This window comes from Pinus tabuliformis, chromosome 2_2, assembly GCF_031772625.1.
Source record: "Pinus tabuliformis cultivar Carrire ecotype Pingquan chromosome 2_2, CPIR1, whole genome shotgun sequence".
NCBI lineage: Eukaryota > Viridiplantae > Streptophyta > Pinopsida > Pinales > Pinaceae > Pinus > Pinus tabuliformis.
The window spans coordinates 930,545,082-930,568,806 of NC_142300.1; positions in this window are offsets into that span (position 1 = coordinate 930,545,082).

The window sequence follows — 23,725 nt, forward strand, 5'->3', positions numbered from 1 at the left end:
AGAGTAAGGAGGATGAAGGAAAAGGGGAAGAAGGAATGAGGAGAAGATTGCTTCAAGCACCCTTTCAGCACAAGCCAACCATCAGACCTGAATCTGACCTTTAAGCACTGAAGTTTATAACAGAGCTAACATTGGCTCCTTCTAGGGATGAGATCCTCCCTGTGAGGTCTCAAGAACCTGCAGATCAATGCCTTCATACACAATCAGCTTAAAAACCATTGCCTAGTATCCATTGGGCATGGAGTCAACTAAGCCTACAATAGAAACCTGAAAAAGAAACTGCTTACAATCGTTAAGGCCAGAGGACCTTAGACAAACATAATTATTCAAAAATTGGCCAACCGATGGGCCACCAAAATTGTTTCTACGCCTCTCAGTCTGTTCATCATAGAGCAGCAAAACTGGATTTATTTCATCATCTACCTCAAAAAGTTTGGGGCATGTGAGCTCATTAGGTAGAGATGAATCAACTTTCATCCCCTTTCTATGTATTATCCTCCTTGGATGTTCTTCATGGAAGCCTTTGTACACCTGCTGAAAAACCATGAATGCAATGTACTTCTCTGTATAATTTGTGGTCTGCACAACTACAATGAATGGTGAACCACTGTATTCCTGTGCAGGGGACACAGAGACATCATCTGCTCCTTCATTTTTCTGAGAACAATCCTCCTCCAAGGAAGGATTCCAATACTGTGCACCCTCTTCCTCTGTTATCTAACAAGCTGCCCTTTCAATTTGTGTGGGGGCCATCTGAGTAGGTATCAAAATATCAAAACTGAGGTGATCAGTCTTAGCCTTGAGCACTGAATTATGTTCTGCCTCAGTGTTCAAGTGGCAACAATGAGGGCTTTCCTTTTGAACAGACAAGGAAACAAAAGATGATGGGGAGAATTCTTCTCCCTTCTTTATCACTGGACTGGGGATGATAGCAGGCTGGCTAATTTGCAGATTTGCATAGCCATGTGAAGATGAGTTGACTTTGGGCTCAGACTCCTGGAGGGAGGTAGGATCTGCTGCTGGCTGCTTCTGCTGATAAGCTTGTTGTTCTGCAGGTACAACAAACTGATAAGCAATGCCCTTGGATATGGCTTCTTCGTATGCAGCTCTGGTTAGGAAAGGATCACCTTCCAAACCATGGCCCTCCTCCTCATCTTCAAACAACTCTTCTTCTTAGTGCTGCTCAGCTCTTAACTTGGAAACTTCGAAGGCCAATAACTCAATCATCCTGTCCAATTCATCGATCTCAGGATCAAAGGATGATGAGGACTCACCCCCCTGCAAGTTTCCAAATTCAGTATGATAGTAGAGCAAATCTTCCTTATCCCCCCAATGCTCTAGGAACACATCACCTAAGGTCTCAATGTCTGCAATAGACCTATGGGGTAATTCTCTAAACCATTTTCTAACCTCCCCATCTAGGCTTTGGACAAAAACCCTCGTCAACACGTCATCTTCACTGATATTCAGGTCAACAGCATAACTGTAAAACGACTCAAGGTGCTCTTCAGCTGTTACTCCTTCTGTACCAGTAAACTTAGGCATGTATCTCTGATAATCTCCTACAAGCATGGCATTGAACGGGACAGGCAAGACCAAGGGTTCATACCTAGCAGCAATGATTCTTTCCATCCTTGTAAGAGCTTGCTGACTTGCCATGGCTGAGGTATATGAAAGGGATACTGGTGGACTGAGTGAAATGAATCAATGAAAAGAATGACAGAAACAGAGGAATATGATGGACAGCATGGATGCTTCTTTCAACTGAGGTCCGAAAGGGAAATGAATGACTAAGGAGTTGAATGAATCTCTGAAGGTATTTCTACGCTAGCAGAGATACATGGAACCTTTAAGGCTTACCTGATCCTGATGCTCCTGTCTGCAAAGTTTTCTTCTGATTAACGATCTTCTCAGGGTCAGGCACTGGCCAGCTAGTGATTTCTAAAGATTTCTCCGAACATGCTTCACGAACTGAACCAGAACTGCAATGTGGAGTCGCCACCAGGTAGGTCCTCCAGTAGAGTCGCCAGACAGATGATTACAACCAGCAATGTGTCCAGACCTTGTTTGTCATCAAAATTTGGAACTGTGTCGTTCTCCCATGGAAGCTGAGCTTCGATTCTCCTCTCCCCGGCAACGACACCAATTATGTTATCACCCCAAGAAACTCTCCTAGGTTGTATATTGGAGATGTTCGGGAACATTACAAACTCAACAAAATGTTGGATAAATGGTGGATGAATGAAACAAATGCTGCATATTCAAGCCAGATAACCACTTCTACTATGATTGACCCCAGACATGGGTGAACACCCCCAGACTACAAGGCTTTTAACCACCAATTACTCACAGTTTGAGGATAAGGTGATAATGGAGAAGACTGACCACACCAGCAGATGCACAGGACCCTGTGATGGCCGGCTGCAACCAGTTAAAAGGTCTATAAATCTAGTTTCTAATACACAGACAGGATGACAGCTCTCTATGCATTAAACAACAGAAACCTACATACATGTTCAATGATACATGCTAAATCCTAACACAGAGGTGGGATGACAGCCCCTCTGATGCTAAACATTCACAGCACATGAACAAATGCAAAACAAGCACAACCTGGAACAAGAAGAAGAAGTGGAAAGTGAGCAATTGACAGCAAAAGAAGCTTGTATTAATTGGAAATGAAGACCAGTCGCTGCAAGTTACAAAGTAGTTACAGTCTCCAGAAGTTGAACCTTACAACAGAATCACCTTCATCTAACACTCATCAATCCGTTACATTGTGTGTCTGGGTATATATAGAATCTGTTTACAAAATTGCTCTGCTAGGCTATGCGTGGAGGGATCATAAATGATCATTTACAATCAGATATGGGTCTCTGCTGAATTTCTCAGAGCTTTAATGGACAAATCGGCCTTTCAGATTATCTGATGTCCTTCTCTGGCAGCTGGAGTAAATTATGGATGACATTCCATGCCTGATAAATGCTCCTCACTGCTCGAGGTCATCCTCTTTGTCCTTCGGCCCTTCTGTTAATTTATTGCAATTGGTGAAGCTTCTTAATTGTGCAGGGAGCAGGTAAATCATCCTCTTCATCCTTCAGGCGAATAACACAGGCTACGGGCGAGAACAGAATGGCGAAAACAGACTTGGATTAGAGGAATGAATCTCAACTGTCAGATCGAGGGAACGAACGGCCAAGATTGCACGGAGGAAGCCATCGGGAGACATATACGTGGGAAGGATGAGGACCGTCGGATGGAATGAACGGACGATGGAGATTGGTTTGAGGGAGACGTGATGTGCGATAGCGATCATATCGCATCACAATATCGCATCGGGGAACAACAAAAGGCGGAGACTTAGAACACATGGGTGCGATCTGCGATAGCGATCATATCGCATCGCATCGCAACGCAACATCGCATCACATCGCAACACAACATCGCATCGCAACGCGGAAGACAAGGGCGGAAACTTAACATAGATGGCTGCGATATGCGATAGCGATCATATCGCATTGCAACATCGCATTGGCGGAAGCAGAGGGGCGAAACCTTAAAACACACCTGGCTGCGATATGCGATAGCGATCAGATCGCATCGCAATATCGCAACGGCAGGAGACAAGGAGCGAAAGGAGGCAGCGGGGTTAGATGCGATATGCGATATGATCACGTCGCAAAGAGGAAGAACAAGGGGTAGAGGGGTTAAGGGAGAGTAAGGAGGATGAAGGAAAAGGGGAAGAAGGAATGAGGAGAAGATTGCTCCAAGCACCCTTTCAGCACAAGCCAACCATCAGACCTGAATCTGACCTTTAAGCACTGAAGTTTATAGCAGAGCTAACAGAACTCTTCTCCTAAAACATTCTGGGATTTCAAGCCAATCTCTCTGTGTAATATCTTTTACAAAATTATCTCAACCGTGATTTCCAGGCACATAAAAGGGGTATTGTCCAACCATATCTCCAGAGAACATTTTGGGTTTCTTAACAACCACCAGATACATGATGCAATAGCCGTGGCACAGGAAGCCATTCATACAATCCATTCGAGAAAAAAGGAAGCGATGGTCATGAAAATTGATTTACATAGAGCATTTGATAGTTTGGATTGGTCTTACATTAGGCTTATTCTGTATAAGGTGGGACTCAAAAATCATAACGTCGAATGGATTATGGCTTGCATCTCTTTGGCATGCTTCCCGGTGATCACCAATGGTTTCCCAACACATTTCTTCAAAGTTGGTCGCGGTCTCAAATAGGGATGTTCCCTCTCTCCCTTAATCTTTCTTCTTGTTATGGATGGAATCAGTTTGAAAATAAAAGGAGCTTAGTCATGTCGTATCTTTCAAGGAACCCAGATAACGAGTATTGTTAACATTACTCATTTGTTTTTTGTCGATGATATATTAACCTTTGGAATCATTTCGAGAGCTCAATGGGAAGCCCTGTTTTACATATTTTCTAGATTTGGGGCCGCCTTTGGTCTACAATCCAATGGCGGGAAATCCATGCTATATTATTATGTAGGAAACATGGCGGACATTGAACACATTGCATGAAATTTTGGCATCATAATAGCACCACTACAAAACGAGATACACTATTTGGGATATAACATTAAGCCATGCGACTACATAATTTTGAACTGGAGTTGGCTAATTGATAAATACAAGCAGAAACTCTCAAACTGGACACACCAATTTTTATCATCGGGTGGCAGATACATTTTAGTCCAGGCAGCACTACAACAAATCTATGTTTATTGGGATCGCCTATTTGGATTCCCAATACAATTGTCAAAAAATTCACCTCGATCGTGACAAATTTTCTCTGGAGAGGGCTCGAGGTATCAAGCAAAATGAACCTATGTAAATGGTCAAAGTTAACCAAGTCCAAAGAATTTGGAAGACAAGCACTGTTTCAACACCAATCATTTGGAATAACGCTGCTCATTAAATGATTTTGAAGAGCTATCACTGGTAGGGGCATTTAGCAAGATATTGTTCATTCAAAATATATCCAAAGCAACACATTGGAAGATATCTACAGGAACACATGGTCACACAGGAAAGATGGATTGATTATCTAGAGAGGCTACATGAAGATTATGAGTTGCTGGAGGTCAAGAATGGTCTAGGAATATGGAAATGTGGGGAAAATTATGATTGGTTCACTTAACATTAAAGGTCTGGTAGGTACGCAGGTTCTTTAGGAGCATACGTTGAACTCAATCTACAGAAGAGGTATCTTCTTTTTATGTCAAGTAATAAGAGACATAAAACATAGTTGTCCCATTTGGAAGTCTACATTGGATTTGGCATTGCCACATGTTGTGGAACACACTTGGTGACAATACATAGACTCACTCAGTCAAGCTGGACTACTTCACAATTTTTAGGGAGACACTATCACATGAGGAGGGAAGATACATAACTAGGCACCCTTGGTTGCAGACACATATAGGATCTTTGATTACATAGCGACGCAATTTCAATCAATGCTCCTGGTTTTACAAGGTATGGAAGATCAATATCCTTATAAACAATATCCCTATAAAAATCATACTATTCAACTGGTTGGTGTGGAAAAATAAAATCTTGACTTGGGATAACTTACTTAAGCGAGGATTTCAGGGACCTGGCATATGTATTTTTTGTAGAAACTCACTTGAAAATGTTGATCACATTTTCTTTCAATGCCCATATACTTCTCACATCTCGGGGATGATTGCTAGATTTTGGCACTGCCCTTGTATCTTGAATTCAAATCTGCATGACTTGATCACACATTGGAATGCTAATTCTATTGAGAAGGCTGCTATTCCACTTTTCACAAATTGGGAAATCTGGAAAGCCGAGAACTATTACATATTTGAAGGCATTCCTATAGACATATCTAAAATCTTCCACAAGGTGAACAATTGGATGGGAGGATCTCCTCCACCTCTAGCGACAATCAGGATTCCTGATAAGATTAGAGTTGTCCCTTCTATCACTTTGTCAGCTGGTTGGTTCAATGGGGCATCACAAAGAGGTATATGTGGTTGTGGTGTGGTTCTTATGTTGGACAAACATACTCGATACAAACTCTTTTGGCAGGGAGGCCCGCGCACTAATACAAGAGCAGAAAATATGGCTCTCTAGGGCCTACTCTAGTTCATTACAAAAATCAGGTGGCTCAACATCAATATATATGGGGACTCAAAATGCCTTATTAGAGGTATTCTGGCAGTACATTCATTTGATCCTCCACTACTTGCAAGTTGGATCATGCGGATCAAATAGAGACTTACTTCCCTCTGCTCATATACCATACAACATGTATTGAGAGAATTCAATATGGAGGCAGATCAACTATCTAAGAAAGGCCTACAAGGACAATATGGGTGGATGCATTATAAACACTTCATGGACCAGAACATTCTCGGGGAAGGAGATATCAGATTGCAATATGAATCCCGTCCTAACTTGTTGGTTTTCATGTTATGGTTGTGAAGTCAGAACAATATGTTTCAGTCTTTTGGTTTCATCTCTTATGTTTACTTGATGTTGTGGCTGTAAGTTTTTTAGTATGCATTTTTTATTAATGTTTGTATATGTATGGATGGAATCACTACTTTCTGGCACACAGTAGGCCCTCACACATTTTGAACAATTTCAGTTGCATGGAGATCTATTCAAATATATGTACTGGTCTTTAAATATAATAGTAAAAGGCAATGTTTTTTCCTCTGAAAAATAAATAAATAAATAAATAATGTTAAATTTTATTAAATGGATATAAAATTAGAAAATATATATATTTTATGCCACTACGTTTATTTTGGAAGAAGACTTTCAGAACTTCAATTTAATTTTCACTAAACATTAGATAGATAGAAGGGATTTAACTTTCTTACAATATTTTTTAACAGTAGTCATATATCAAAGATTGAGATATTAGTTATATTGTATATATCATTTTAATTAAATTGGTTAATTAAAAAAATGTCATGCCAATAAGTTTCATATAAGTTATGGCTTCTTAGAAATGGTATTGATAAACCATATTATTGGTCCATGGTATTATAACAAAGACTATTTATAAATTTGATTATAAATTAAGAATCTCATAATAAAGTGAAATTATATATATATATATATATATATATATATATATATATATATAATTCATTATATTAATTATTTTTATATATAATAATAATAAGTGATTAATATCTATAAATGTTTTAAATGATTTTTTCCTTTTAACAAGGCAGCATAGCGAGCGTTCCTTGCCCCTTAATTTAATTATTGAACTTTGAAAAGTATGAACAAATTCCTAGATTTAAAAAGGGGCTTAGTTTAATATGGTTAAATCAAAGTTAAAAGCAATAAAAATATAATGGAAATTGGTCCATTTTGCAAGAAAAATCTCATGTGCAGTGGACTATACCATAGATATAGATAAAGTAGTATTCATGGTGTAGCTCTGTCACAATGATTTGTTATTGAATGTTAATTTTGTCGTGCTAATTGCAATTACAAATTTATAAACAAATGCTTGTTCATTTCTTCTTGTGCATAGGTTTCCTTAGGTTGTTTGGTGATTGTAAACAATTAAATTACATCAAGTTTAATCCAACATTCATGAGAAAATTAGCTTAAAAGACAAGTGCTGAACAGTAGCAATAAAAAGTACAGCAAACCATCAATTGAACACTTTAACACAGTGTTTTGATGAAGAATTTCACCCCTCCTAGGTTACATCTCCTTGGTCCAGCTTCCATGGCTTGAGCCTCTGATTAGCTCAATATGGCAAAAAAAAATTGTTTACAAAGCTCTACTTCTCCTGATACGTGCACCAATATGTTCAGAATGTCGAAATTATCTAGGAACACCTTTTCCTGAGCTTAATTTGGTCGAAAAATGCTCTAGTTATGGCTCAAACAATTTTTCCCTAGCAATCCTCCTCCAAATCTTAAAGAACTCCAACTAGGGCCATCAATTGCGGAGTTGGTGCCAAAATTGTCGAGACTGCCAAACTAAACTAGAGTTTAATTAGCACTAATCCACAGATTAATTAAGCGTTAATTTGGGTTTAATGCGTAGTTAATGATAACCTTTTAGTCATGGTTTTCAAAGTGGTCACATGTGGCGTTTTCTGGCGCGGTTTTCCCCAATGGTTCTGAAACCGTAACCATCACTATTTTTGTGGAGGTGACACATGTCATAAGTTAACGGTCGCACTACCTGTTGGGTTAATTAACCACCACCTAACCGTAACCTTGACCTGGAAGTTTCCACGGTGGTGTCACATGGTCACATAAACCGTTGCAGTTATGGTTTTCATTGGAGCTTCTAGAGGTTATGGTAATTGTAACCACCAACAATTGGTGTTCACATGGGGAGGGTTGGCCCGCGAGCTTCCCCCCCTAACTGACAACCCTCAACATTTTACAATTCAAATATGTATGGTGAAGTATAGGGGTAATCAACATGCGGTAGCGGAGATGGTAGAGAGTCTTGGCCACAGAGGGGAGGTCGCGAGGTCGAACCCTTGTGCCTCCATCAAAATTTTGCCATTGTACCAAGCCCAATCCTTTAGGGAGGGACATGTGGCAGCCTCTGAGCTTGCCACTTGTCCCCTCCTCATTGGTCTGGCTCTAAACCAATCACAATATGCCACATCGCCACCTCTCATCAACCAATAATACTCTGACACTTAGCGAGCTCCAATTGATCCGTTGACCACAGTTGACCCTGCCTAGTCACTTGCCACATCAGCAGTATGGATTGTTGATAGTGCTGTGACTGGCCATTTTTTTGCGAAATTTCTCCTGTTTAGAAAAGAGAACAGAACTCAATAACTTCCTCATACGAACTCGATTTTCAATGAAATTAGTTGCGTTAGGATAGTTTTTCCAAGACAGATGCGATCGTTCAGGCTTCGTGCCATTCTGAGAACTTTTATTTTTGAGCTAAATGATAAGCGCTTGATCATTCCTCCCCACTAGATGTATTTTTAACCACAAAAGGTACTATCAATTGTTCAGCAAGTGAGGGTAAAACTCCCTCACCTTCTCGATCTGCAACCATTTGGCTTTAGAAGGCTTTTGTCTCTTGATTCCCACTCTAAGGTATTCGACATTCCCTCTCTTCAAAGTCCTATTTCTTTTATCGAGTATGAGATCATGTTGAAGTTAATCAAGATATTCTGGCAAGAAATCATCTATTGATGGAAGTTTAACATGCTATCCTTGATCATCAATCGAAGGAGGCTCAAACAATCTCAAATTCTCAACATTAACAACAGAGTTTATCTGCATATAAGGAGGCAAATCGAGCTTAAATTCATTGTTACCAATCTTTTCCAGAGTTTTAAAAGGACCATAATGGATTGGCTTATGATTTTTACCTTCCCCTTGAAGTCTCCCTTTGCTAATATATAACCAAACTTCATCTCCAATTTGAAATTTGTGATCAACCCGGTGCTTGTCATGCCTTGCTTTGTAGCTTCTTTGACTCTTTTCCAACTGTGCCTGCACTGTATGATGTATCAACTAAATTTCCTCTATGAACTTCCTTGCCTTATCAATTTCACTGTGACCATCGATGGCGACATCTTTCTCAAAGATGAAGTCCAATGGCGATCTTGGCAAGTACCCAAGACATGCCTTAAATGGTGATGTGTTTGTGGAAGAATGCTTTGCCATGTTGTATGCATGTTGTATGTAATGCAATTGTTCATCCCACAAGTTGGGATGTTTGCTGCAATATCCTCTAAGAAGATGAATGATTGTTTTGTTGACCACCTCGGTTTGTCCATCTGTTTGTGGATGAAAGGTTGTACTCTTCTTTAACTTTGTATCCATCATGTACCACAAATTTGACCGAAAATTCCCAACAAATTGAGAATCTCAATCACTTACAATGGAAGTAGGAAGACCAAAATGAACCCAAATGTTTTGGAAGAAAATATGAGTTGTTTTTTCAGCTGTAATTTTCTTTTTACATGGTGTTAATATGCACATTTTTCTATTCTCTTTCTTCGGAAAAAAAATATGCACATTTTTCTGAACCTGTCTACAACTACATACAAGTAATCATGACCTTTCCTTGACAATGGAAGACCTCCTACAAAATCCATTGAGATACTCTCCCATGGACGTGAAGGTAATGGAAGTGGATTGTACAATCCTAGCTTCCTATTACTAGGCTTACTAGTTGCACATAAAGAACATCCTCTAATGAAACGGGATACATTATCAAACATGCGTGGCCAATAATAATACCTTTGGAGATTTGCTACTGTCTTGCCTACACCAAAGTGTCCAGCAATCAATGAAATGTGCGCCTCCCTTATGATATTGTTTCTTTCTACCTATTGAATACACAACTTTCCCAAATGATACAACAAACTGTTATGTACATGATAATCTAACTCTTCAATTCGGTTTCCCTAACTCAAGCTTGCATACACATCTTGAAATTCATTATCATATGCATATTGCTCAATGTAACTTTCATGCAAAGCAAAATTATGCTTGAGTATAACAGATGAATTTACAATATGCCTTGAAAGCATATCAACTACCTTATTGTAGATTCCCTTTTTGTATCTGATAACCAAATGAAATTGTTGTAGAAAACCCTTCCATCTGAAATGTCATGACTGCTGCAACTTTGACTGTGATTGTAAATACTACAATGGTTGATGGTTGGTATGGATAAAGGTCTCCTTCCCCATCAAGTAGTGTTTCCATTTTTTGACACATGTTGCATAAGAACCACTCCCATGGCGTAATCACTAGCATCTGTTTGAATCTCAAATGGTTGTCTAAGATCCGGAAGAGCCAATACTGGTGCTGAACTGATCTTTTGCTTCAAAGCATCAAATTATTTATGTTGTACATCTCCCCAATGGAAGACTTTCTTGACACTTTTCAATGCATGTAATGGATATGCAATGGAAGAAAAATTAGCAATAAATTGCCTCCAATATTGTGCTGCCCCTAAAAAGCTTCTTACCTATATAACTGTAATGGGCTTGGGCCAATTCAGAATGACCTCAACTTTAGAGGGGTTGATCTTCAGCTCACCTCCTCCAACAATGTGTCCCAAATACACTAAAGAATTCTTGCCAAATTCACACTTCAACATCTTTAAAAACAACTGTTCTTTTCTCAAGACATCAAGTAATTTGTTTACATGCATGACATGTTCATCTCTGGATTTGTTGAATATGAGTATATTATCTAAGTACACAATGACAAAGTCATTTAGAGATGGTCTCAATGCATCATTCATTACTCTCATGAAGGTAGTTGGAGCATTTGCAATACCGAAAGGCATAACAAGCCACTCAAACAATCCTTGTTTAGTTTTAAAAGCGGTTTTCCAAATGTCTTCTTCAGCTATTCTAACTTGATGATATCCACTTCGTAAATCTAACTTGGTGAAATACTTTTCATACCTCAATTGATCAAGGAAATCATTAATTCTTGGGAGTGGATAACGATTATTTGCCATGATTTTGTTCAATGCACGAAAATCCACACACATACGCCAATTCTTGTCCTTCTTTGGTACCAAAACAATGGGCGAACCACATGGCAAAGTGGATGGGTGTATGATACCTTTGTTCAATAATTCTTGAATTTTCTTCTTGATTTCCATTCTCTCCATAATCGACATGTGATACATGCCAATGTTTGGAAGTGGAACCTCTTGTTGCAGCTGTATCTCATGCTAAATTCCCCTCTTGGGAGGTAACCCCTTTGGTTCCTAAAACATCTCGTCATGCTTGCTTACCACATCAAACAAATCAGATTTCAATTTTTCATCACAACCTTCAAAAGATTCATAATCAATATCATTCCTTTTCTTGATCATGAGAAGCAAAAAAAATTTACTTGCATTTACTAGTCTCTTCATCTGCTCTGCATTAACCAAAGAAATGTTCAGCTTTTTGCGATTGGCTCTCACAATGTACTCCACCCCATTCTTGAGCAATAAGTATTTGTTTTAATGGCGATAAAATAATGCTTTCCTATCATACAAATATGGACTACCCAAAATGATTCCTGAGATGTCAAGTAGAACTACATCTAACTCAACTTCATCAATGAACTTTTCAGTAATCGCGAACTTTAATAAACACTTCCTTGTAACCTATAAATTTACATTATTGGCTATCCAACCCAAGGGATATGGCTTATGATGAGGTATAGTTTTAAGGTTGAGATTTTTGACCAAGTCTTCTGAAATTAAGATTTATTGTGACCCACTATCAATTAATGCATCAACCTTTGTATTATTTGAAATTACCCTTACATGAAACAACTATATTCTTGATTCTTTGTTATGTACTTAGGGGGGATAATATGGGGTACCAAGGGGGGTACCCAAGGTAATAATGTAATAATGGGATGGGCCATAGTAATAAATAAGGTGGTTAACCCATGTCATGTAAGGGACCACAAGTAGTTAATAATAATGTAAGGGGCCCATGGTATTAGTTGATGGTATGAGGAAACCATGGTAATGATACATGGTATTGTATGTATGAGGCCTATATAAAGGCTAGAGACTCCACATGGAGAGATATGAAGATGAAGTGAAGTATTCTTGTATGAACAAGCATATGGCTTGTGGAGTGTTCTCCTTCCTTAAGGAGTGAATGTATGGTGTTGCCCTACCTTAAGGGTTTTGATCAATAAAGAATCATTTCATATTATTCTTGGGCATATTTGCATTATCTTATGTTTTGATATCAGATCTATATTATTTCTGGGTTAGATCTACAACAATTGGTATCAGAGCAATTTCTTGGGCACAAAAGTGGAGATTTTTTTTATTTTTTTTTATTATTTTTGCAGGGTTTCGGGGGCGGTGACTTTGCAGATCAGATCTGTACGTTTTGGTGCCAGATCTGCAGAATCTAATTGCAGATCTGTATTCTTTGGGAAAAAACACCTGATTTCAAAAAAAAAAATCAGTTGAATCGGAGTCCGGATGAAGAAGATATCGCTGATTTAAAAATCAGTGGGGTTGCAGACAATTTTCAGGACAGCGAGTTTGCGGCGCAGATCTAGAAGTCTTGGTGTCAGATCTGCAAGATCTAATTGTAGATCTGGAATCTTTGTAAAAAAACACATGATTTCAAAAAAAACATCAGTCGAATCGGAGTCCGGATGAGGGAGATATCGCTGATTTAGAATCAGCTCTTTTTGCAGAAATTTTGGGTTACGGCGGGAGCGTAGCAGCGCAGATCTGGAATTCTGGTGCCTGGATCAAGATTTCTATCACATGGGCAGATGCAGAATGATTGTTCCATTTCTGAAAACAGGTCATAATAAGGATTCTGAGCAATATTGACGAAACTGTGACCATTTCAAATTTTCACCAATTTTTTGTGATGGCGGGCCAAGATTGGAGTTTGGGGGACTTGTATGACTTTGATGGTTCTCATCTAGCCAAATGGCTAGCAGAAATGGAGAAATGTTTTAGTTTGTATTACATCAAGGATGATGAGGCTCGGCTGAGAATGGGACAAACGTACTTGGACAATGAAAGACGACAATGGTGGCAAGAGCATCAACGTTCCAATGGAAGGTTTTTGACTTGGGATGCCTTCAAAAAAGCTCTTATAGATCGCTTTGACCGTAAATCTAATCTTGTGGATAAGCTCACACAGACAGACACACATCCTAGCAAAGATTTTATTTTTACAGGAAAGAAGGAAACCAAGGAACCAAAAAGGTTATTTTTTGCTGGTATCTCTGTATTGCAGGTTCATGGATTCATTCAAAAGGAGAAAATCATTGTGTCTATAAATCCGAGTTGCAAGAAAAATCTCATAAATGTCAATTTGGCAAAAAAATTGCAAGTCCCAGCAAAACAAATTGAACATACACAGGTTGATAATGAGGATGTTCAAGTGTACAAGGATTTGAAGATTTCTATGGATAAATATGTGTTGCATGGTGATTTTTATGCTTCAGAGATGGATAATATGGATGTTCTTTTGGGATATCCTTGGATGGAATCCGTGGGTACTATCAATATTAATGTGCAGAAGAAATTCCTGAAGCTATGGTATAAAAAAAAGAAAATTACATTACAGGATATTTCCATTCATAAACAGGTAGAGCACATGGAAGCTGAAGTAGAAGATGTTCCAGGGACTGACATATCAGATGATGAGCCTTTGATGATCGACAATCAAACACAAACAGAGGCTGCAGAAGAAAAGGTTACAGGTGATGATACATCAGAGGAGGGCTCAGTGGTTGAAGTCATATTGAAAAAGAAGACACCACAACAGGCACCACAGCAGGGTGAAGTCAGGCAAAAGCCATCGTGGGTTAAAACTTCAACATATCATCACCCACATCACCCCGCAAGACAACCATCAAGATGGAAACCAAGTAGTCACATGACGGATAGAAAGGAGAGACGATCCACCTACTACACATCAACACAGAAGAGCTGCCACGGTCAACTTCCATCTCAAGCGAGCGAGGCACCAGCGAGATCGAGGGTTCACCTTTCTCTTGGATGGCTAGATGCACGTGCATGGTATCAGTGGACTACTCTTTTGAGTAGATCTTATTATTTATGTTCTTCCCATGTTTCGGGGACGAAACATGTTTAGGGGGGTGGAATGTTATGTACTTAGGGGGGATAATATGGGGTACCAAGGGGGGTACCCAAGGTAATAATGTAATAATGGGATGGGCCATAGTAATAAATAAGGTGGTTAACCCATGTCATGTAAGGGACCACAAGTAGTTAATAATAATGTAAGGGGCCCATGGTATTAGTTGATGGTATGAGGAAACCATGGTAATGATACATGGTATTGTATGTATGAGGCCTATATAAAGGCTAGAGACTCCACATGGAGAGATATGAAGATGAAGTGAAGTATTCTTGTATGAACAAGCATATGGCTTGTGGAGTGTTCTCCTTCCTTAAGGAGTGAATGTATGGTGTTGCCCTACCTTAAGGGTTTTGATCAATAAAGAATCATTTCATATTATTCTTGGGTATATTTGCATTATCTTATGTTTTGATATCAGATCTATATTATTTCTGGGTTAGATCTACAACAATCTTCATTTGGAGTGTTGTTTTGATTGTTTGAGGAACTAGTGCTTGCAACAGCTTCTTTCCCTGTTGTGACCATGGTTGAAATCTTGGTCTCATCACCAGAATCTGATCCAAGGTCATGTTGTGTGGTAGCAGTCGTCTTTTGTTTTCCCTTATTGCTTTGTTTCTTGGGCCTTAGTTCGGGATGTAATTTCCAACAATAAGCACATCATGCCCAACTTTGGAACAATGTTGGCATATGGTTTTCTCCCCTTCTTTCTTCACACTTTCATTCTTCTTTCCCTTCCATTTCCCCACCTTCTCTTTCTCCTTACCCTTGAAAGGCTTCTTCTTACTACCCTCTTCCTAAATGTTCTTTCCCCTTGCTTCAAGGTGCGTGGCTTGCACACATACCTCATCCAAATTGCTTGGATTGAACATAAGGATAGTATGTTTCAAATAGGAATGTAAACCCCCAATATATTTCAACAGTGTATCTTGGGAATTCAAATTTACTCCTAACAACAAAGCCCTCTTTCTAAACTCCTGTGTATAGTCTTGGACTGTTTGGCCTTTAAGCTGCCTAAAATTCTGCCAACTCATAATGGCTTTTTGCATATAGGCTAAAGGATAAAACTGTCTTTTAATTGCAGAAACAAATTCAACCCAAGAAATGGATATCTTACCATGAATTCACATTTCCTCTTGAGTCTTTGCTTCCCACCAGACTAATGTTGCTCCTTCTAGCCTCAATGAAGCCAACTGGATCTTTATGTCATCTTCTTGAAGGTTCTGAATTCTATAGTATACCTCCAATTGTTGAATCCAATTGTCTAACTTTTTTGCATTCACTTCACCATTTTACATGGGAAGTTCAAACTTAATGTCCAATTTGAGTAACGTAGTTTTTCCTTTTGGGGTTTAGGAATGAGTATGGACAGTTTTCATGGTGGAAGTGGAAGATGTTTGAGATGTTGAGGATGATGAAAATGATGAAGAAGATGATGAAGATGGTGGAGATGGAGATAGCTTTCCTCCATTACCCTTGGAATCCTTCTTATCATATTTTTTGTCTCCTGAGCTTCCATCTCCATGTGGAGGTTTATTACTCTCTCCAACCATTCTACTGTTCCTCTCTTCATAGAGGACTTTAACCATCTCAGTTAAAGTGTAGAAAGCTTTCTTAAATTCTTCCTCTTCTGAAGAAGGACCTTCAGGCTCTCTTTCTCCAGACATAATGGCTGTGGATTCAAGCTTAGAAACTGGTACTGCTTGTACCTCCTTAATCTCAATTGAAGGAAAAACTTGAGGTGTTTCAAGTGCAGCTGGAATTGGAACTTTGGGTGGTGGATATTGTGTCCTTGTGGCTCTCCTTCTTTTGGGCATTACCTTAAGAGTTTCAACCAACAATTTCCCTTCTCCTCTCTGCAACTTTAACCTTGTAAGCATGAAAATTTTGCAACCATTAAAACTATGCTTGCACAAAACTCGAGCAATCAAGCAAATCAACCTTTTCTATGATACCAACTTGATATGTTATTGAAATGTTAGTTTTGTTTTTCTAATTTAAATTACAAATTTATAAACAAATGCTTGTTCATTTCTTCTTGTGCATAGGTTTCCTTAGGTTGTTTGGTGATTGTAAAGAATTAAATTACACCAAGTTTAATTTGACATTCATGAGAAAATTAGCTTAAAAGACAAGTCTTGAACAGCAGCAATAAAAAGTACAGCAAACCATCAATTGAACACTTTAACACAGTGTTTTGATGAAGGAGTTCACCCCTCCTGGGCTACATCTCCTTGGTCCATCTTCTATGGCTTGAGCCTTTATATTATATCAATATGGAAAAAAATTGTTTAAAAAGCTCTACTACTCCTGATACCTGCACCAATGTGTTCAGAATGTCGAGATTATCTAGGAACACCTTTTTCGGAGCTCAATTTCATCGAAAAATGCTCTAGTTATGGCTCAAACAATTTTTCCCTAGAAATCCTCCTCCAAATCTTGAAGAACTCCAATTAGGGCCACCAATTGTGGAGTTGGCGCCAAAAGTTTCGGAACTGCCAAACTAAACTGGAGTTTAATTATCACTAATCCATAGATTAATTAAGCGTTAATCTGGGTTGAACGCGTTTTAACGCGCAGTTAATGATAATCGTTTAGTCGTGGTTTTCAGAGTGGTCACATGTGGCATTTTCTGGTGTGTTTTTCCCCAACGGTTCATGTAGGTTTTAACCCTGTATAGAAATTACCTGCATACAAATTCTAAAACACAGAAAATAAACAATAAGAGAGCATAAAACACATACACGCAGAGATTTTCCCCTGGATCCCAAAACCGGGACTACCAGCTTGAATTTTCATTATATTCCTTTCAATGTTACAATACATATTTATACATGCCAAAGCATCGAATACCATGGACTGAAAACCATCATGTCCAAAACCATGGACCCAAAACCATCGCGTCCAAAACCATGTGCGAAAGTCATGCACAAAACCATAGGTAGGTCCGCCCAACCTAACATAGGGTCCAAAACCAAAATTTTCTGGGGCGCTACCCCAAACCCCATAGAGTGGGGTTACCTGCACCCCTCAAACCCCCTGTGACTCCCCCTACTACGCAATCAGCGCAATGAAGGTGAGGCTCTGCCCCCCTCCTAACCCCCCGGTTAACTATGTGGGCTAGTCGTGGAAAGAATATAACACAACCCAACAGTTCGGAAACCGTAACCCTGGCTATTTCTGTGGAGGTGACACATGTCACAGGTTAACGGTCGCACTGCCCGCTGGGTTAATTAACCACCACCTAACCGTAACCCTGACCTAGAAGTTTCCACGGTGGTGTCACATGGTGACATAAACCGTTGCAGTTATGGTTTCCATTGGAGTTGTTGGAGGTTATGGCAATTGTAACTGCCAACAATTGGTGTTCACATGGGGAGGGTTGGCCCGTGGGCTGCCCCACCCCTAACTGCCAACCCTCAACATTTTAGAATTCAAATATGTATGGTGAACTAATGGGGTAAGCAACATGGGGTAGCAGAGATGGTAGAGAGCCTTGGTCGTGGAGGAGAGGTCGCAGGGTCGAACCCCGGTGCCTCCATAAAAAATTTACCACTATATTGAGCCTCTGAGCTTGTAACCTGTCCCCCCCACATTGGTCCAACTCTAAACCAATCACAATATGCCATGTCACCACCTCTCATCAACCAATAATACTCTGACACTTGGCGAGCTCCAGTTGATCCATTAACTACAATTGACCCTGCCTAGTCACTTGCCACATCAACAGTACAAATTGCTCACTGTACAGTGACTGGGCATTTTTTTGCAAAATTTCTTCTGTTTAGCAAAGCAAATAGAACTCCGTAACTTCCTCATACAAACTTAGTTTTGAGTGAAACGAGCTGCGTTAGGATCATTTTGCTGAGACAGACGCGATCGTTCAAGTTTCAAGCCATTATGAGAGCTTTGATTTTTGAGCTAAATGTTGAGCACCTAATCATACAAGAGCACATATTAAAAATGGTTTATGATAGCAAACAACTAGGTCAAAGAGGGTTCACTAGTTTGAAATCGACACTAGAAAAGAAGAAATATTAACTTGGAATGATATGAGATATTATTTTTGGATTATATACATAGAGTAATTCAATTTAAGACCCATGTCCATGTATATTAGTTGCAAATGATCAATTTCTCTAAATGATATGAGATATTAATTTTGGATTATATACATTGAGTAAGTCATTAATTTAAGACCCGTGTCCATCTATATTAGTTGCAAATGATCAATTTCTCATGATTTTGAATTGTCCTCTTAGTACAAATTGAATGAAGGGATGGTCACAAGGGTGAAAAAGTGAGATTTAAACTAGCAAAATGGTGGTACTTGCACTTGATAACTAGGATATCCTGGCAGGTCACCCATCTCAATAATCTTTTGGCTCAAGTGCACTTAACTTTGAAGTTATTTGGATGCTCAAAGCTACTTAACTTGCTACCCCATTTGTAAAACCTTAGTAACTATTGTGTTATATGAGTTATTCAATTAGAACTCCCTAGATCCTTTTATTTATTGAAAAACTTCTACAATTCAACATATAAAAATAATATTTCAATATAAATATACACATCTATAACAAAGTAGTTAATAACTACGAGTCAATTCTTTTACTAAATATAATATGCCACATAACCATTACTAACAATAAGCTAAAAATGATTTATAATAATAATCAACAATATCACAAACAATATAACAAAACAATTAACAAAATTACGAAAAAAAAGACAAGAAAAATAACAAAGTTTACACCAAATTTACAATATAACCAAGATCTTACACTAAATATATCATTAAAACAATATAACTAATATCTTAATATAGAAATAGTTCATTGTTTAAAAAACTTCATTGTTAAAAAAACCAAACTATGTAACAAAATTCCTTATACTTTAGAAGCACTGACTCATTTACATGATTAAGTATTGTTTAATTAAATTAGAGTTTGTTAAAATGTCTACTCTTGCTTAAACTTCTTTATTATTTAATTTGGTTGAAATAGATCTTATTTTCTTTATCATTTTTTGAAATGTTAATTTCGTTTTTTTTTAATTTTAGTGATTTGAATCATTTTAAGATAAGTTTAAATAAATAAATATTAAAAAAAAAAAAAATTATAGTTACATTTTTCCAAAAATAAATAAAATAAACAATAAAAGTTTGGATATATATATATATATATATAGTTAACTACCCAATGTATGTTTTTTTGGTTATTCTTGGGAAGAGATAATGTTGTCATATTTTGTACGTAATTTTTTTATTAAAATAAACAAATGTTCAAAATAGCTTAAACAAAGTCAAAATTTCCCTGCCTTTGAAGCAAGTTGTGATAGTCTGGTGAAAATAAATGTAAATGAAGTAGGGTTTGAATTTATAAGATGTTTATAAATTTAGTCTTTATAGGATTTATCGAGGGTTGGAGCAGAGAAATAATCCCATGGATGATGGGAGTAATGGGCTTTGTATTTATCATGTGCCATCATTTCCATGTGTCTTGTGCAATCCTCATTAATGGCTTATGTATTTTCATAAGTCTTGTACGTATTTCAAACAATCAGACGATGGCAGCACCATCATTGCCAAATATGACCCAAACCTTTTTGACCAATCATAATTCAAAAAATTAAAATTAATATAATTTAAAAAATAAATTAATTATTTTTATAAAGTTAAAATTACACATATGAGTGTGATTTTTGGTCAAAGAATAACTATTTGAAATTCAACACAATATTAAATGCGTTATTCCTGCCCTACGGCAGGGACAATAACTTAAAGAGACTCGAGCAAGGTAACCTAAACATTTCTATTCACCTTTGTGTAGCATAACTTTTGACCACAGCCTAGAATTTCATCCTTTTCATTACTTTAAAAGAAACATTGAATCATATTATTTTAAAATAGTAAAACAAATGTCATTGCAGCCAATGTGTTTGCGAAGAAATGAATGAATTATAGATTTCAATTTGGATTGGATGCTGGCTCATTTAGAAAACAATATTGCACATAAACGATTATTCATTAATATGCTATGTTGAATCATCAAGCTACATTTATGTTTGTGAAGGTTGTTTCTTCGTATAATTTTTTTGTGAAGAATTACTTGGGTAGGTTGTTGGGTCTTAAAAACAAGTTTGTTATATAGATAGATAAATACTATTAATAGATAAAAGGAAAGGATCTCTCCTTTCAACTCATTGCACCACAGGCATAGTGTCTTGGTCCTCCGTAATTGTAGTGGATTGGTTGTCTACGACCTCTGCCAAGTCTTCCTATGCCTCGGCCTCGTCTGCGCCCCAGAAAGCCTGTCTGCGCCATCCCCCCACTCTGGTTAGGGGGGCTCATTTCTGCGTATACCCTATAGGCAGATGTTTATCCATCATCAATTCATATCTTCTGCAATTGCGTTCATATGCCCTACCGACCTACAGAAGTTACAGAACAGTTGTTGTGGTGTTGTACAAACTTCTGCAGAAAATGGCAGTTATATGTGGCATGTTTTCCTACTACCTGACATATAGTGCACCATAATGCAGGCCCCGCGCTTGGTCCTGCCTGAGCTTCCAGCCTCAAAGGCATCAGTCATCCTCCTACAATATAGTTCGCAAAGACCGGGAAATGGTCTTTGCCATGCCTTTGGCCCTTACATTTTAGGCACCATACCTCTTCGCGCACCTTTGGTCGAACTATTCTGTCCTGCTTCAAACTTTGCATCTCAAGGCAAAGATTTTTCAACTGTGCATGGATCTACTGAACCCCCATATTTCTATCTTGCATCAGTGTTTCATGCAGTCTCATTGCATTCTCCAAGGCCTCTACCTGAGTTGTTATCTTCCGTTGTGATAGCACAACCCTTAGGTGTGGCAGAAGTGAAGCCACGAACCATTCGCGGTGTTTTCCGTCTGTTAGGTTCATATTAGCTTTATGGATTTTACACTTCAACTTCTAATCTAGTTCCAAAGGGTTTCACCTGGTTGCGTTGCGATTTCCTTGAACCCCACAATCGACTGTGCCTCAGATTTAGGCCTACTGAATTCTTTGTTCAGCGCAGTTTGGATGTTTGCCACTCCATCATTTGGGTTATCTTTAGAGTACTTGATGTACCAAGTTAGCGTGCGATTCTGCAGAGCATTAACCAGTGTTGTATTTTTCATGTGATCATCTATAATGCCTTGAGCTTCCCATACATCTTTCACCACGAACCAAAACTGGTCCAAGTCCTCATTAAAGGCAGCTTTACTGAATTTTCCATGCTGAACCGCGTTGGAGGTGGAGGTGGTATGGGTGAGGTTGCAGGTGACGGTGGTGAAGTTAGAGGTGGTGTGGGTGGAGGTGGCAGTCACGGGAATCCTTGTCTTATTAACTGGATAACACTTCGCGGAGGATCCTGCACTACTCCCTCTTCATCACTTCGTGGAGGTGAAATTAATGGACTATATTCAGGACCCTTTATTCTTTGTTACTATAAGTTTTTCCACTTAGCGTAGCTCCAAACATCAAGGTAGCTGCATAACCCACTTTTCGCACAATAACATTTTAATCCAGGTGTTCAAAGATTTCAAGTACTTGCCTCACAGACCTTTGAAAAAGCGTCACTCCGCTTCACTATCGCTAACTGAGGTGTCGACCGTGAATTCAGTCACAAATCCTCCTATGACGTGGTCGAACCAATGATCAACAGTGCGGGTGATCTTATCCTCAGATGCTTCCAATTTATGTACTAGCTCCATGATGCAAATAATAGGACCATCAAGTTTCCACCTTCCTTGGCTATCTGCTAGATTCGCGATCCACTTGTATAGCTCAACCGGAAAGGAACATAAAAAGATCTCGTGTATTTTTGTATATAGGTACCTGTCCAGCCACTGTTTCTTGATCAGTCGCAGGTTTCTACTCTCCTGTGCCGCAAATTCATGGATCTTCCTATCCAACTAGTCTCCGATCTCTTTCTTAGTTGGATTTCAGTGATACGACATCACACATCTCTTATGCAAATTCCAGTTCCAGCAACGGAACCATTTGTTGGCTTGGTGGGGCCTGACCCAAGTTCAGCGTTAGTTAGCCAAAAAAATCCCTACACTACTGGCCCTTTCGGCATCAACCCGCGGAGCACGGACTGAAGTCTCACCCGAAGCAGTATGGGGGGATGCTAGAACCAAGTTTTTTCACCCTGGGATGGTCGTGATGTCGGTTTATTCCTTCTATTCCTGTTTTCACGCAGGTCATTAAGGTCTAGGACTCTGTTTGCTTAGCCCCTTATTCCTCCCCTTGATACCTCCGCAAAAGGGTACGCCTGACCTTGGTGCAACCCTAACCTTTGATTCAGATACTTTTGCGCTACTAAAGCAGCATATTGCACAGATTCCCAAGTTATCCTAAGAATCTTACTTATCTTATTAGATAATCACAGTTAGCACCGCATAAATAGATATCCTTATTTGCGTTCAATTATACAACATAATTACATACATTCGCGCATCACATAAGTATTATGAGTGAAATTCATACACAATATGATAAGATGCATTAACAGGAAACAAAGACAGAAATTATAGAATACTTCTCTCTATTGATATCTTCAGAATATTATAGACTCTATTTGCCCTGCGCACATAGCTGCAGGGGTCCGCACACTCAGCTGCGGACTTCTACCGTAGTCCTTTGCGCACTTAGTTGCAGAGCCTCTACCTACATTACGACCCGAAACTTAGACTTCTTACTTCAAAGGTATGACTATCTGACTTCCAAAAAACTTCTCAGAGCTTATTTACTTAGCTCTTTTTATACAATCCCATGGTCCGCGGAACATGGGTAGATTTTTTATAGCCGACTTAACTTTACAAAAATAAGGACGGACAACTCTTTATGACTCATGACACCTTCGCGTTCCACAACCACAAAATGTGGAGACTTTACAACTTTATTACAAAATTCGACCCAAAACATGGGCTTTTAGCCCCAAAAATGTCCTTGGGGGATCCCATTCCCAATAATCATATAATTGAAAGTACATCAATATACCTTCAACAAATAAGATCTTCTCCTCCAGCTTGTAGTATAGTCTCCTCTCCCAA